General features: G+C 31.9%; 1 long non-coding RNA gene across 1 annotated transcript; it reads right to left on the bottom strand.

The window, feature by feature from the left end:
- Nucleotides 1-5,965: 5,965 nt before the first annotated feature.
- LOC146954578 (uncharacterized) lies at nucleotides 5,966-10,977 on the bottom strand. The gene is made up of 2 exons (XR_015014082.1): nucleotides 10,791-10,977; nucleotides 5,966-6,264 (listed from the first exon to the last, which is right to left on the bottom strand). It is a non-coding gene; the product is annotated as an uncharacterized LOC146954578 (long non-coding RNA).
- Nucleotides 10,978-13,125: the final 2,148 nt, after the last annotated feature.

The following is a 13,125-nucleotide window of genomic DNA, read 5'->3' as shown; positions in this document are numbered from 1 at the left end:
ATGTTTTCAATACCTCTGTATTCCATTAACATCTCCATGATTTAAATCCCTCTCATATTGCTTATAATCACCATGGCCAGGTTCTACAAATTCATACCTCTTTTTTTCTCGTGTACAAAAGGCAAATGGCATCATTCATTCTTCTTGCAAGCATTGATTTGTTGAAGAGATCACAAAATATGTTTGTTAACCTTGGGCTTGAGGGTAATAGAGTTATGAATTAAACCAACCCTCACAACCCGAGTTTTGGTTAAAAAGGACAATCATTAACCCTCATAGCGTACCTATGTATAACCTCACACATACCGAATTCTTCAAGAGTTGCAAACCGCGTCCCCAAATTTGTACCACGTACCGAAGCGAAATACGAACCGTTGCCTAATTGTATAAGAAAATTTACAAATTTTAACCAATGAATTGAAAGAAACTACAAAAACTCCAGAATTTTATCATCTAGTTGTATCCAAAATTATTGAGAAAATATGCGGAGGAGAAGAATAGTGGCAGCTACACACTTTATTCAAAGTGAAAGATTAATTTGCACTTAACAGCAAATGTATTGATTTGTGCTCGACACACTTCAATCTTTACACAAACATTAATGGCATTCATTCATAAGATATATACATAAGTTGATGAAGGAAAAAAAGTTGCTGGTTTTCCCAGCCTCCATCACATGTAAAGTTGCTGATTCTGTACAAAATCATGATACCTTCCAAATATATTTGAGACATCAACATCACAACAATCATACTTGACAAAAATAAAAATGGAGAATTTTTAATTAAGCCTGGTCTAAAATTTGATAACTAAATAATGAAGGAGAATGGTATTGTAAAGCTGGAAAATGACCATTGTTGAAAAGGGTTTAAGCTCAAAATTAGTTTTCTTACTTTATAAAATAAATAAACCGATACGAAACTTATGATTTCTCATTCAAACTATTTCTTCTATCATCATTTAATAAAAACTTAACGTTAATATCATATGACTGGAATAGTCATGATTAAAGAGGAAGGAAGAGGTATAAGTATAGTTCAACAAAAATCCCACATCGAAAGTGTGTAGACAATATAGACATGGATGTACGTATAAAAGAGTATTGTGCATACCATTGTTTACCTTACCGCACATTCGGGGACCCAGCTTTATAGCTGAGTTGTCCCATGAATATTTGTAGTATATACTGGTCATTGTTCGGACGATAGTCTTGGAGATTTTAAGTGGATGCATTTCTTGAATGCCTTAATTGCATCATCACATAAAATCTTCTTCAACTATTGTTGCCGAATAATGATGGTGTATATTAAAATCATTTATAAATCATTATAAATAAAAACTTCATAGTGTCCCTGTGAGTTTAGTTGGTAGGGATATTGTATAATTTATGCAGGGGCTGGGAGGTACTCCCTCTGGTCCTTATTATAAGAAAAAGTTGAATTTTTAGGTTCATAGAATAATTAATGTATCTTATTGTAAATATAGACTAGATACATCACTTATACAATGAATCCAAAAAGTCAATTGTTTCTTATAATGACCTGAGAGAGTATATCTTATGAATGAATGCCATTAATGGTTTGTGTAAAGATTGAAGTGTGTCGAGCACAAATCAATCTATTACTCCTCCATCATCAATTAAAAAGAGAGTGTTCTATTATTCCTCCATCATCAGAGACACAAATGGATAGGACCTAAACAATTGTAGCAATTGAAGATAATTTTTTTTTTTAATTTTACATATTTATCCATCTATTTAAGTATTTTTTTTCAACAATTTTTTCTGTAGAAAGAAAATGCATTTGCATTTTAAATTTAAACAGTCTTGCTAACAAGTGTCCTGTTAAGGATTCAAATATATAAATAATTGATAAGTTTTATGTAGAAAAAAATTACTTTTTAAAGTTTCAATACATTGAATGTATCATTCTCAAGACAAAGTTTCTTTTTAAACTTCTAAACAAATGTCTTCAGTACACTTGTTAGCATTTCTCAAATTTAAATATGGGTTTTTATAAACAAAGAGTTAATGTTTTTGAAATTTTATAGAGGGTTATTTATTTAGGGACAAAGTATTGATTGTAAAGAATTTTAAAGTAAATCGTGAATGCAGTAATATCTTTACAACCCAATTAGAGGTAACGCTTTTATTTAATATAATTCTTTGTATTGATAAAAAAAATGACATGATTTAAATGAAGACGGTTACACGAAAAGTACTACACTACCTGCGTTTTTAAATATAAAACCCCCTTAGTAAATCACAAATTAAACTAGTTGGCTGTGGTATTAAATTGTTAACAAACATCATACAAATTATAGTCACGATCTGTGATTTATTATACGCATACATATAATATCAATGATTAAATTATATGTTAATCAGTGGCGGAGCTATACATATGCTGGGGACGGGTTTCAAACCTTGGACAACCCACTTTTTCACGTTTAAAATGTGAGCTTCAGTTATCAGGCTACTTGACAAAAAAAATCATAATATATTTCTTGTGTTACAAGTGATTCATTTGTAATAAAATTTTGTTTCAAAATAAATTATAATTTCAATTTTTAATGCAATCTTAATTACTTTTTCTTATTGTACATTAATAGTTGCACTATTCTCAAGTATAGGTGGAAATAGGTCAGACCGGCCTACAACTTAACCTACATCAGGTCAGGCCAGACTTTTTTGTTTAACAGAGAAGGCCAAAACTTTTTTAGAACCCTTTTACCAAAAAAAGGTCAAGCTACGGTCAGAGAAAATGTCTCTTAGGCCTACATGACCAACCTACTAAGTACATACAAATAACCTGTAAAGTCGAGCTCATACCTGCCTATTCCACTTTGTATTTATATAACTGTAAATATGTTAATATTTGATAAGAGTAATTTGACAACATTACTTCTGAAAAAAATGGTTTGAAACAATTAACATGGTTAAAACCAATGGCCAAAAATTGGAATCAAGTGCTCAAGTATTCATAAACTTCTTTAGTAATAAGTTACAGACATAGAATGCACATATTCTAGAGTAATTACAATTTTTACCTTTTAAACAAAAAAAAATGAATTATACTTCCAATGTTGATTTGGAAAGATGTGGCTATGGACGTCATCGCAAGCATGCCACTTTCACATCGCTTTATTGTCAATTTTGTAGTTATTGACCGTTTGTTGAAATATGCACATTTCACGGATTTGAAGTCTTATTATACTAGCTCTCAGGTTGCGGTTGTTGAATCCTTCATGCATTCTGCGGAGAAATTTCATGGTATTCCTCAAAGTATCATTGTCAATCACGACACGGTGTTTGCAAGTTGTTTTTTGTAACAACTTTTTTAGTTAAGCGGCACAACTTTGGCAATGGGCACCTCTTATCATCCTCAAACGAATGCTTAGTCAAAAACGCTTGAAAAATATTTAGAATTATACTTATGTTGCTTCACATGGTCTGACACCAAGTCCTTGTCTCGGCTATTGTCTTGGGCCTAATATTGGTATAATATGTCGTTCTAGAGTAGTATTTCTATGACACCGTTCAACGATGCCTACGGAAGGTACCCACTGGTCTTACCAGTTATGTACCAATGCCTTGAACGCCCCCAAACCTGCAACTGTTGTTGACTAAGAGAGACAAAATCCTGCAGCAACTCAAGTTGAACCTGTCTAAAGCTCAAGCCTTCGGATAAGAGAAGGCAAACTACGTAGTGTAACTTCTAGAAAACAAGTGGAATTATTGTATTTGGTTTTGTCTCGACAAAAATTAATTTTAAATTAAGGTGAAATGATTTAGATATATTTATGTAAACGTGAATTAATAATAAATTTGTGCGTTACAATCAATTTTAGAATCAAAAGTTTCATTAGGGTTTAGGGTTTCAGCCCAGAAATCATGGAGAAGCTGAATAGTCTTCTTTTTCACTTCCGCTGTTGTAATTTTAGATTGGTGAATGGTCCTTGTTAAGCTCCAACCTATTGTCAACATTCGGTCATATCAGTTGCAAGAAGGAATTGAGCAAATGCGATAGTTACTGTTATATGAAAACATAAGTTGAATTCTTGTATGCAATTGCAGCCATATTTTGTTTTAAGAAAATATGCACTAAGTTAAAATGTATATGAAAATTTACAAATTTCAATCTATGAATTGAAAGAAACTACGAGAACTCCAGAATTTCATCATCTAGTTGCCTAAGAGTAATTTATACTTTACAACTTTATGGTTCCTTTTCTCACTATAAGATACTTGTATGGCATGTGATGGCTACATTAAAATAAGGTGAGGATAATTTGGTCACATAAGGAGAAGAATAGTGTCAACTACACTCTTTATTCAAAGTGAAAGATTAATTAGCATATGGATATTTCTTAAGCCTGGTCTAATACTTAGATAACTAGTTAATGAAAATGGCCATCGTAAAAATGGAGAAAAATTCAAAATCAGTTTTCCGTATTGTAAAAAAACTAGATTAAAATTAAAAAATTCCGATATTAATTCTAGTGGTATATAACTAGTCATTGTTGGGCGATATTGTTGGAGATTCTACGTGGATGCATTTATTAATGTCTTGATTTTCTTGTTACCTTGAATCTCCATCAAGAGCAATGCTATATATCTAGAAAAACAACATCAAGAATTCTTCAAGAATAAAGAGCAGTCAATCACAATGCATTATTTGCCACAATTCAAGGAGGTGTGGCTGAAAAATAGGAAGTGAACAAATAAATCATGCAATTAAAACTTGCCAACTGTGTCTTGAAAAATTCTTGATGCTATTTTTCTAGAGAAATAGCATTTTCCCTCCATCAATATCTTGTTTAATAATGAAAGAATATATTAAAACCATTTTAAGTCATTGCAACAAAAAAATAAATGGTCTTATTATTTGTAAGTTTTTGTATCGTTAGCAAATTGCCCTTGAATTGAGAGTAAAGTGAGGAATATCAACTAAAGGTTTATTTGTTTTTAACTTGCTTAATTTTTTTTAATTGTTTAAGGGGTCTTATTTGTATTTTTCCTCTATCATATGGTCTTTTTATTCACTCATATAATATTTTCCTCTATCAAGGTTGTTTTAATTCATTTTCCCTTATTTTAATTTCCTGGACATGTGTGTTTGAACTTTAGTAGAGTCATATTTCATTTGTCTTGATGCTTCTTTTGTTTTGTGTCCTTGACTTTTGGGGTGGATTAATTTCTCCTTGCTGTTTTATTCTTCTATTCTTCTGTCCTTTTTTTCCAATCAATTTGATGACAAATATTTTCCTAATGCATGTTTTAGTTGAGAATAAGAAAATAACAAATACTATTATGATAAGAATATGACAGAGGTTAACGAGATCCCTCTTCAAATATCCATTTCAATGAGGTGAAAACTCATATGAGGGTGTCCTTCATGGTCAAGAAAAGTTTATGTTTCGTCCTCAATATGAGGTTGGGACTTGGAGTAATGCCGGGACTTGGAGTAAATTTCGATAACACTGTTTCCGAACTTCTGAGCCCACATCCGCATACAAACTCTGCCTTGCATATTGAGCAAATCTTTGTCCCAAAACATTCAATAAAACAGACTTGCATAGTGATGTGAAAAAGATGTGACCATCTGGGACGATATGGCCACCCATCTATCTTTAACCATTTTGTCCACCACTACGACCACCGTCAATCACTACTTTGACCACCGTTGATCTCCATTCTCCACTTAGACAGCCGTCTATAGCCACATCCGACCATATCTTTCAACCACTACCATTAATATTTAATTAACTTAAATTTCTTTTTTATTGTGTTTAATCAGAGGTAGTGTGATTCACAGGTCAGAGAAACCATGAGTATTGTCAAAATAGCCTTCTTCTTAATAGTTGCCCGACTATAGTTCACGCGACGTGCTTGCAAGTTTATGGTGTCGATTTGTTCCTTTCTCGAATAAACATCACTTCACTGTAATTTGTCCACAAAAACACCTCTATTTAATCTTTAAAACATTCTCATAATTACAAAAATCCATTTAAACTAAACACAAACAAAATAGCTGAAAGGCCAAATTGGCCTCCATTGACTTGTGCTAATGCACACATCCACGAACTTTCAAAGTAAAAAAAAAGGGGAGGAACAAAAAATCTGAATGCTGAGAATGAATACTACAATTTTAAAGCCTCCTTGAAACGAATGCTGAAGTTATTTTCTAGACCTTTCTTACCAACCATGGGAATATTTCCTTTCTGCATCATAGCTGCAAACTCGTTATAATCTATGCGCCCGTCCTGCACAAAATAATGTGTGGTTGATATTAATCATAAATGTGAAGAACAATATCATATTTTTGTTTTAAGGTGTTTAAATTTTTGCAGAAACATTGAATATTAAACACTCCGTTCTTTTACTGTTCTTTTACTTTATCTGGATAAACCCTTAATTAATTGTTTATAGCATAAGCGCTTCTCATATAAGTGCTTGTGTATTACCTATTTCTAAAACAAAAGATAAAGTCAAATTGTTCTCATATAATCTATATGCTATTTTCATAAACATATTATAAATTGTTCTGGAGAGCTTACAGAAATAAGTTGGGAACAGTTCATTAACATGTAATAAATTGTTTCCATAAGTCCTCTCATGCACTTTATGTTAGTAGATAAGCTCAAATAAGTCAATTTAAGTTTACTCCTAGTTCTAGGCCCAAATTTTAAGACTTGTCACGTTAGCAGAACCAATTTAAGAAAAGGCTGCAAATAGATGATCTTCTCTTTCAATCTTGTTAAGATGCAATGTTGCCGCAATGAACTCACCACTGTTATCTACATCAGCCTACAATTTCAAGGTATAATGATATGTTAGAGATTTGAGTTAGCCTGTTAAATAGAACACATTAACTTATCATTTGTTCCTTTCTACTTTATAACGAGTCCTTTATAAGATACTTACCGCTTGCATTCAATCATAAATTTCAGATTAGCACCAACTTTTTTCAAACCATTTTAAGTTCTTCAAAAGTGATTTGGCCACTGTTATCTGTATCTATCATCTTGAACATTTCTTTTAATCTTGGTCAACGTTAATGTCCTCTGTCTGCAATAGTTATGATTTGTTATCCAATGACTATTTGGAGCGATTAAAGAGGAAGGAAGAGGCATGTATACTCCATTACAGTAGTTCAGAAGTCCCACATCGAAGGTTTGTAAACAACATAGACAACCATGTACCTATAAAAGAAGGGTGTGTGCCATACTTCAAAACACATTCGGTGACCCATGTTTTATACTTGAGTTGTCCCATGAGTTCTATTAGTATATAATTTGTCAATGTTGGGCGATGTTGTTGGAGATTCTATATGGATACATTTTTTAATGTCTTGATTTCTTGTCATTTAGAATCCCTGCAAACATCGTTGACAACAATGATAAAATATATTAAAATCAATTTAAATCATTACAAAAACTATAATAACTCATTTTTATAAATTTATCCAATAAAAGAGTGAATGTTGAATTAAAAAAAAAAAAAAGTAAGAAAAGGCTATGGTTCGGTTCGGTTCGGTTCGGTTTGGATAACTGTGGTTATCAATGGTTCTGTTCGGTTAATTAACTGTTATCAAAATAATGGTTCAGTTCAAAAATTTGTGAAATGGTTCAGTTAATTTTGATATGGTTCGGTTCGGTTCGGTTTTTGGTTATTTTTGCCCACCCCTAGTCCTTAGGGTACTTGTTAAGGATTCAAAAATACAAAATAACTGATAAGTTTTATGTAGAAAAAATTACTTTTTAAAGTTTGAATACATTGAATATATCATTCTCAAGACAAAGTTTCTTTTTTAAACTTCTAAACAAATGCCTTCAGGACACTTGTTAGCATATCCCAAATTTAAATATGGGTGTTTTTGTAAACAAATAGTTAATGTTTTTGAAATTCTATAGAGGGTTATTTATTTAGGGACAAAGTATTGATTGTAAAAAATCTTATAGTAAATCGCGGATGAACTAATTTTTTTACAACCCAATTAAAGGTAACGCTTTTATTTAATATAATTCTTTGTTTTGTTAAAAAAAATGACATGATTTAAATGAAGACGGTTGCACAAAAAGTGTTACACTACCTCCGTTTTATAAATATAAAACCCTCTTGAGTAAATCACAAAAATTAAATTAGTTGGTTGTGGTATTAAATTGTTAATAAACAACATCATACAAATTATAGTCACGACATGTGATTTATTATTCACATACATATAATATCAATGATTGATTTATGTGTTAATAATACTGATCACTTTACTCTCTTACTTTATGAGATGATTTAAGCACTTTAGAAGAACCAGATAACTGGTCCATAGTATTAACTTTTTTTTTTTGAGAGAGGTCCATGGTATGTATTTCAATTAATTTGGACCAATCACATTTTAAGATTTATTTTGTTCACTTCCAGCATTGCTACTTTCACCAAAAAATTAGTTGAATACCAAAACCAAAAATTGTGCATTGAAAACTGGCTATGTTTTCAAACACTATGCAGAGGAAGAATAAGAGAATGGAAAACCTCAAAGGTTAATGGCAAGAAAACATAACTTAAACCACCATTACATTAAAACAAACCAATTACATGATGCATGTGAGATTAGAAATTTGTGTAAAATTTGTACACGTGGGACCCATTTAAGTATCTTAAAATGGGTTCTCCAATGTGGTTGCTCTAATGCTTCATTTGTCTTGCGTCCTTGAATTTTGGGTAGGTTAATTTCTCCTTGCAGTTTTATTCTTCTGTCCTTTTTTTGCCAATCAATTTGATGACAAGTATTTTCCTAATACACGTTTTTGTTGCGGGAATAAGAAAATAACAAATACTATTATGATAAGATAACAATATGACGAAGATTAACGAGATAAGAATATGATAAGAATAAGAAAATTACAATTATTTAACTTTTAAACAAAAAATAGAAAGAAAGAAAGAAAAAGAATTATACGCCTGCTCATCGCGCGGGTTTGAGACTAGTTCCAATGTAGATTTGGGAAGATGTGGCTATGGACATCATCACAAGCATGCCACTTTCACATGGTTTTATTGTCAATTTTGTAGTTATTGACCTTTTGTTGAAATATGCACATTTCACGGATTTGAAGTCTTATTATACTAGCTCTCTGGTTGCGGTTGTTAAATCCTTCATGCATTCTACGTTGAAATTTCATGGTATTCCTCAAAGCATCGTTGTCGATAGTGACAATGACAAGGTGTTTGCAAGTCGTTTTTTGCAACAACTTTTTTAGTTAAGCGGCACAACTTTGGCCATGGGCACCTCTTATCATCCTCAAACGGATGGTTAGTCAAAAGCGTGTGGAAAATATTTAGAATTATACATATATTGCTTCACATGGTTGGACACCAAGTCCTTGTCTCGGCTGTTGTCTTGGGCCTAATATTGGTATAATTTGTCGTTCTAGAGTAGTATTTCTATGACACTGTTCAACGATGCCTACGGAAGGGACCCCACTGGTCTTACCCGTTATGTACCAATGCCTTGAACGCCCCCAAACTTGCAACTTGGATAAACCCTTAATCAATTGTTTATAGCATAAGCGCTTGTCATATAAGTGCTTGTGTATTACTATTTTTAAAACAAAAGATAAAATAAAGTCAAATTGTTCTCATATAAGTTATATGCTATTTTCATAAGTTATCCTAGAGAGCTTACAAAAATAAGTTGAGAACAGTTTATAAACATGTCATAAATTGTTTCCATAAGTTCCCCCAAACAGTTTATGTTAGTAGATAAGCTCAAATAAGTCAATCCGTACACACTACTAGTTCTAAGCCCACTTGATGCCTCACTTGGTAATTATTTTAACTCAAACCATATATTTGAATGAATATCAGAACCACTGTCAACCACGACGAATTTCTATTAATGAAGAAATCAGATGTAAGGAGAAAAAATTTGTATCAAGAAATGTAAATACAATTCTATTGAACTATATAGGCCTAACTAGGGATGGGAATAGGCTAGACCGAGCTAGGCTTTGCAAGGCCTGCCATATTTTTTTTAAAGCCTAAGTCTGGCCTGCGGCCTGTCATATGCCTACTTTTTAGGCCTGAGCCTGGCCTTTTGAAAGCCTGATACGGCCTACAAGCCTGTTTAAAAGCCTATATCTTATGAACATATTTAAATAAGCAATGTGATCCAAGTTTAAATGGACTAGCGAACTAATAGTTCAATTATATTAAACTCTCTCTTGATAATCAACACGAGGTTTTAGGGAATTCGACTATATATTGTATCATATTTCTATTCTAGTTTATAATAATACATTTATACATGCAAAAAATTAATGTATGCTGATAAAGCTTAAATTATTAAAAAAGTTTACAAATTTATATTTTAATTCAAAGCACAAAATATAATATAACAATAAATAATATTATTCATATTACTTAAATAGGCCAGCCTAATATGCTTAAGAGGCTTTTTGAGAGACCTGTGGTCTGGCCTTTTAAGCTAAATAGGCTTAAAAAAAAGCCTACGCCTTCTCCATTTAATAAAAAAGATTGGCCTGGCCTGGCCTATTCCTATCCCCTGGCCTAACACTTGAATTTGAAAGTGTGGCCGGCGTCCGACAAATGTCTTTGTCTGACACAGACACAACACCGATACATGTGGTTAGGTTCAATCACTTCCACTTTCTCAAATAATTATGGTGTCTATGTGTCAGTGTTAGTGTCGTAATGTGTCAGTGTTAGTGTCGTAAACTACAAATATTGAAGAGAAGGATGACAAAGTCAACAAGTTAAGACCACTTACATTATCTTCATCGATTTCTTTGATTATCTCTTCCAAACGAACATCTTTAATGCCAAACTCATCGCAAGCTTGTTGAAGTTCTTCTTGAGTAATATAGCCACTTCCATCTTTATCAAAGTAAGAAAAGGCTGCAAATAGATGATCTTCTCTTTCAATCTTGTTAAGATGCAATGTTGCCGCAATGAACTCACCACTGTTATCTACATCAGCCTACAATTTCAAGGTATAATGATATGTTAGAGATTTGAGTTAGCCTGTTAAATAGAACACATTAACTTATCATTTGTTCCTTTCTACTTTATAACGAGTCCTTTATAAGATACTTACCGCTTGCATTCAATCATAAATTTCAGATTAGCACCAACTTTTTTCAAACCAACTTTAAGTTCTTCAAAAGTGATTTGGCCACTGTTATCTGTATCTATCATCTTGAACATTTCTTTTAATCTTGGCCAACGTTAATGTCCTCTGTCTGCAATAGTTATGATTTGTTATCCAATGACTATTTGGAGCGATTAAAGAGGAAGGAAGAGGCATGTATATTCCATTACAGTATTTTAGAAGTCCCACATCGAAGCTTTGTAAACAATGTAGACAACCATGTACCTATAAAAGAAGGGTGTGTGCCATACTTCAAAACACATTCGGTGACCCATGTTTTATACTTGAGTTGTCCCATGAGTTCTATTAGTATATAATTTGTCAATGTTGGACGATGATGTTGGAGATTCTATATGGATACATTTTTTAATGTCTTGATTTCTTGTCATCTAGAATCCCCATCAACATTTTGTCCAACAATGACAAAATATATTAAAATCAATTTAAATCATTACAAAAAAAGTATGTGTACAATGTAATACTTTCATGAACTATAATAACTCATTTTTATAAGTTTATCCAATAAAAGAGTGAATGCTGAATTAAAAAAAAAAAAAAAGTGTTCCAATATCATAGGTTTATTATCTGTATTTTTTGTTTTGTTAGCAAAGTGTCCTTGGATTGAAGATCAATTTTCGTTAGTTTAAAATATTTATCCATCTATATAATTATTTCTCAAACAATTTTTCTTAAGACAGAAGATTCATTTAGTTTATCTTGATACTTCTTTAACATACAATATACAACTTGTATATTTTAAACTAATCAATTTAAACAGACAACATTCATTAACATACAATATACAGCTTGATACTTCATTAACAACTCAAATAATTTGGGACGAGGAAGACGAGGCATTGGTGTTTGGTCTAATAGCTGGCCGGTCGTTGATGGGGACAGACTAGGAGTGTTCGTATATAGAGAAGTAAAATCAAAACCAGAATTTAAACCTTAATATTCTACAGGTTATAATATCAAAACCTAAAACTGCAAAAATCCACGGTTGCAGTTCCTAGAATTAGGGGTGTTCAAATTCAAACCAATCCAAATTAAAACCGCAAACCGATCCAAAAAACCGAAAACCGCACAAAACTCAATAAAATTGAATGTGTTTGGATAATATTTTATGAAAACAGCTCGGATTGGATCAGATTTTAGATTGATTTTTCAAAACCGAACCAAACCAAACTGAACCGCATAGATACATTTTAATATATATTTCCATTTTTATAAGTATAGTATTAGGGGTGTAAGCGGTTCGGACTAAACCAACGAAACCGATAGTCCAAACCGAAAAAATATCCGACCTTGTTTGGTTCGGTTTAAAACCGATCCGAACCAATTGAAACTGATCTAGTTTGGTTTGGTTCATGGCTTTTCATTTTGAGATCCGTGAAACCGGTGAACCAATCCAATGATAACCACACTCCTTATTTTACTAATATTATCCTACCTCAAACAAACTTATGGTTAGGCTCAAAATTAAAGTCCAACATAAAATACTTTTTAATACATTCACTTACTCCCATCTTGGATTTAGTTTGGATGTTATTATTTAATTTCATGGAGACCATAATTTCATGATGTTTAAATTTCAGGATGTTTTAATTTCAGTTTGCATTAATTTGTTATTTTGACTATGTTTTAATTTTGGGATGTTCTTTTTGGAATTTTTGTGTTTGTTGATGAATGACGCATGTATGGATCATGGATGATTGAAATATTTGAGTTTGATGAAGTTGTTTTTAAAGAATGATTGATGAATGAATCTTGGATCATATGTATGAAACATTGAGTAAGGTTATTTATAAAAAGTTGTTTGAAAAATAGAGAATGAAAAAACAAAATATGAAATACATTTGTACAAAGTTGTATGAAATATTTTCTAATAATATGAATTTTTTTTAATTGTATTTTTTAACAAACCGATCAACCGTACCAATCCAAACCGAAC

This window comes from Medicago sativa, chromosome 1 (genome assembly GCF_051527215.1).
Source record: "Medicago sativa cultivar Bolivia chromosome 1, Bolivia_mono, whole genome shotgun sequence".
Classification (NCBI taxonomy): Eukaryota; Viridiplantae; Streptophyta; class Magnoliopsida; order Fabales; family Fabaceae; genus Medicago; species Medicago sativa.
The sequence above is the reverse complement of the archived record's forward strand: the minus strand, read 5'-3'. Positions and strand labels throughout refer to the sequence as shown.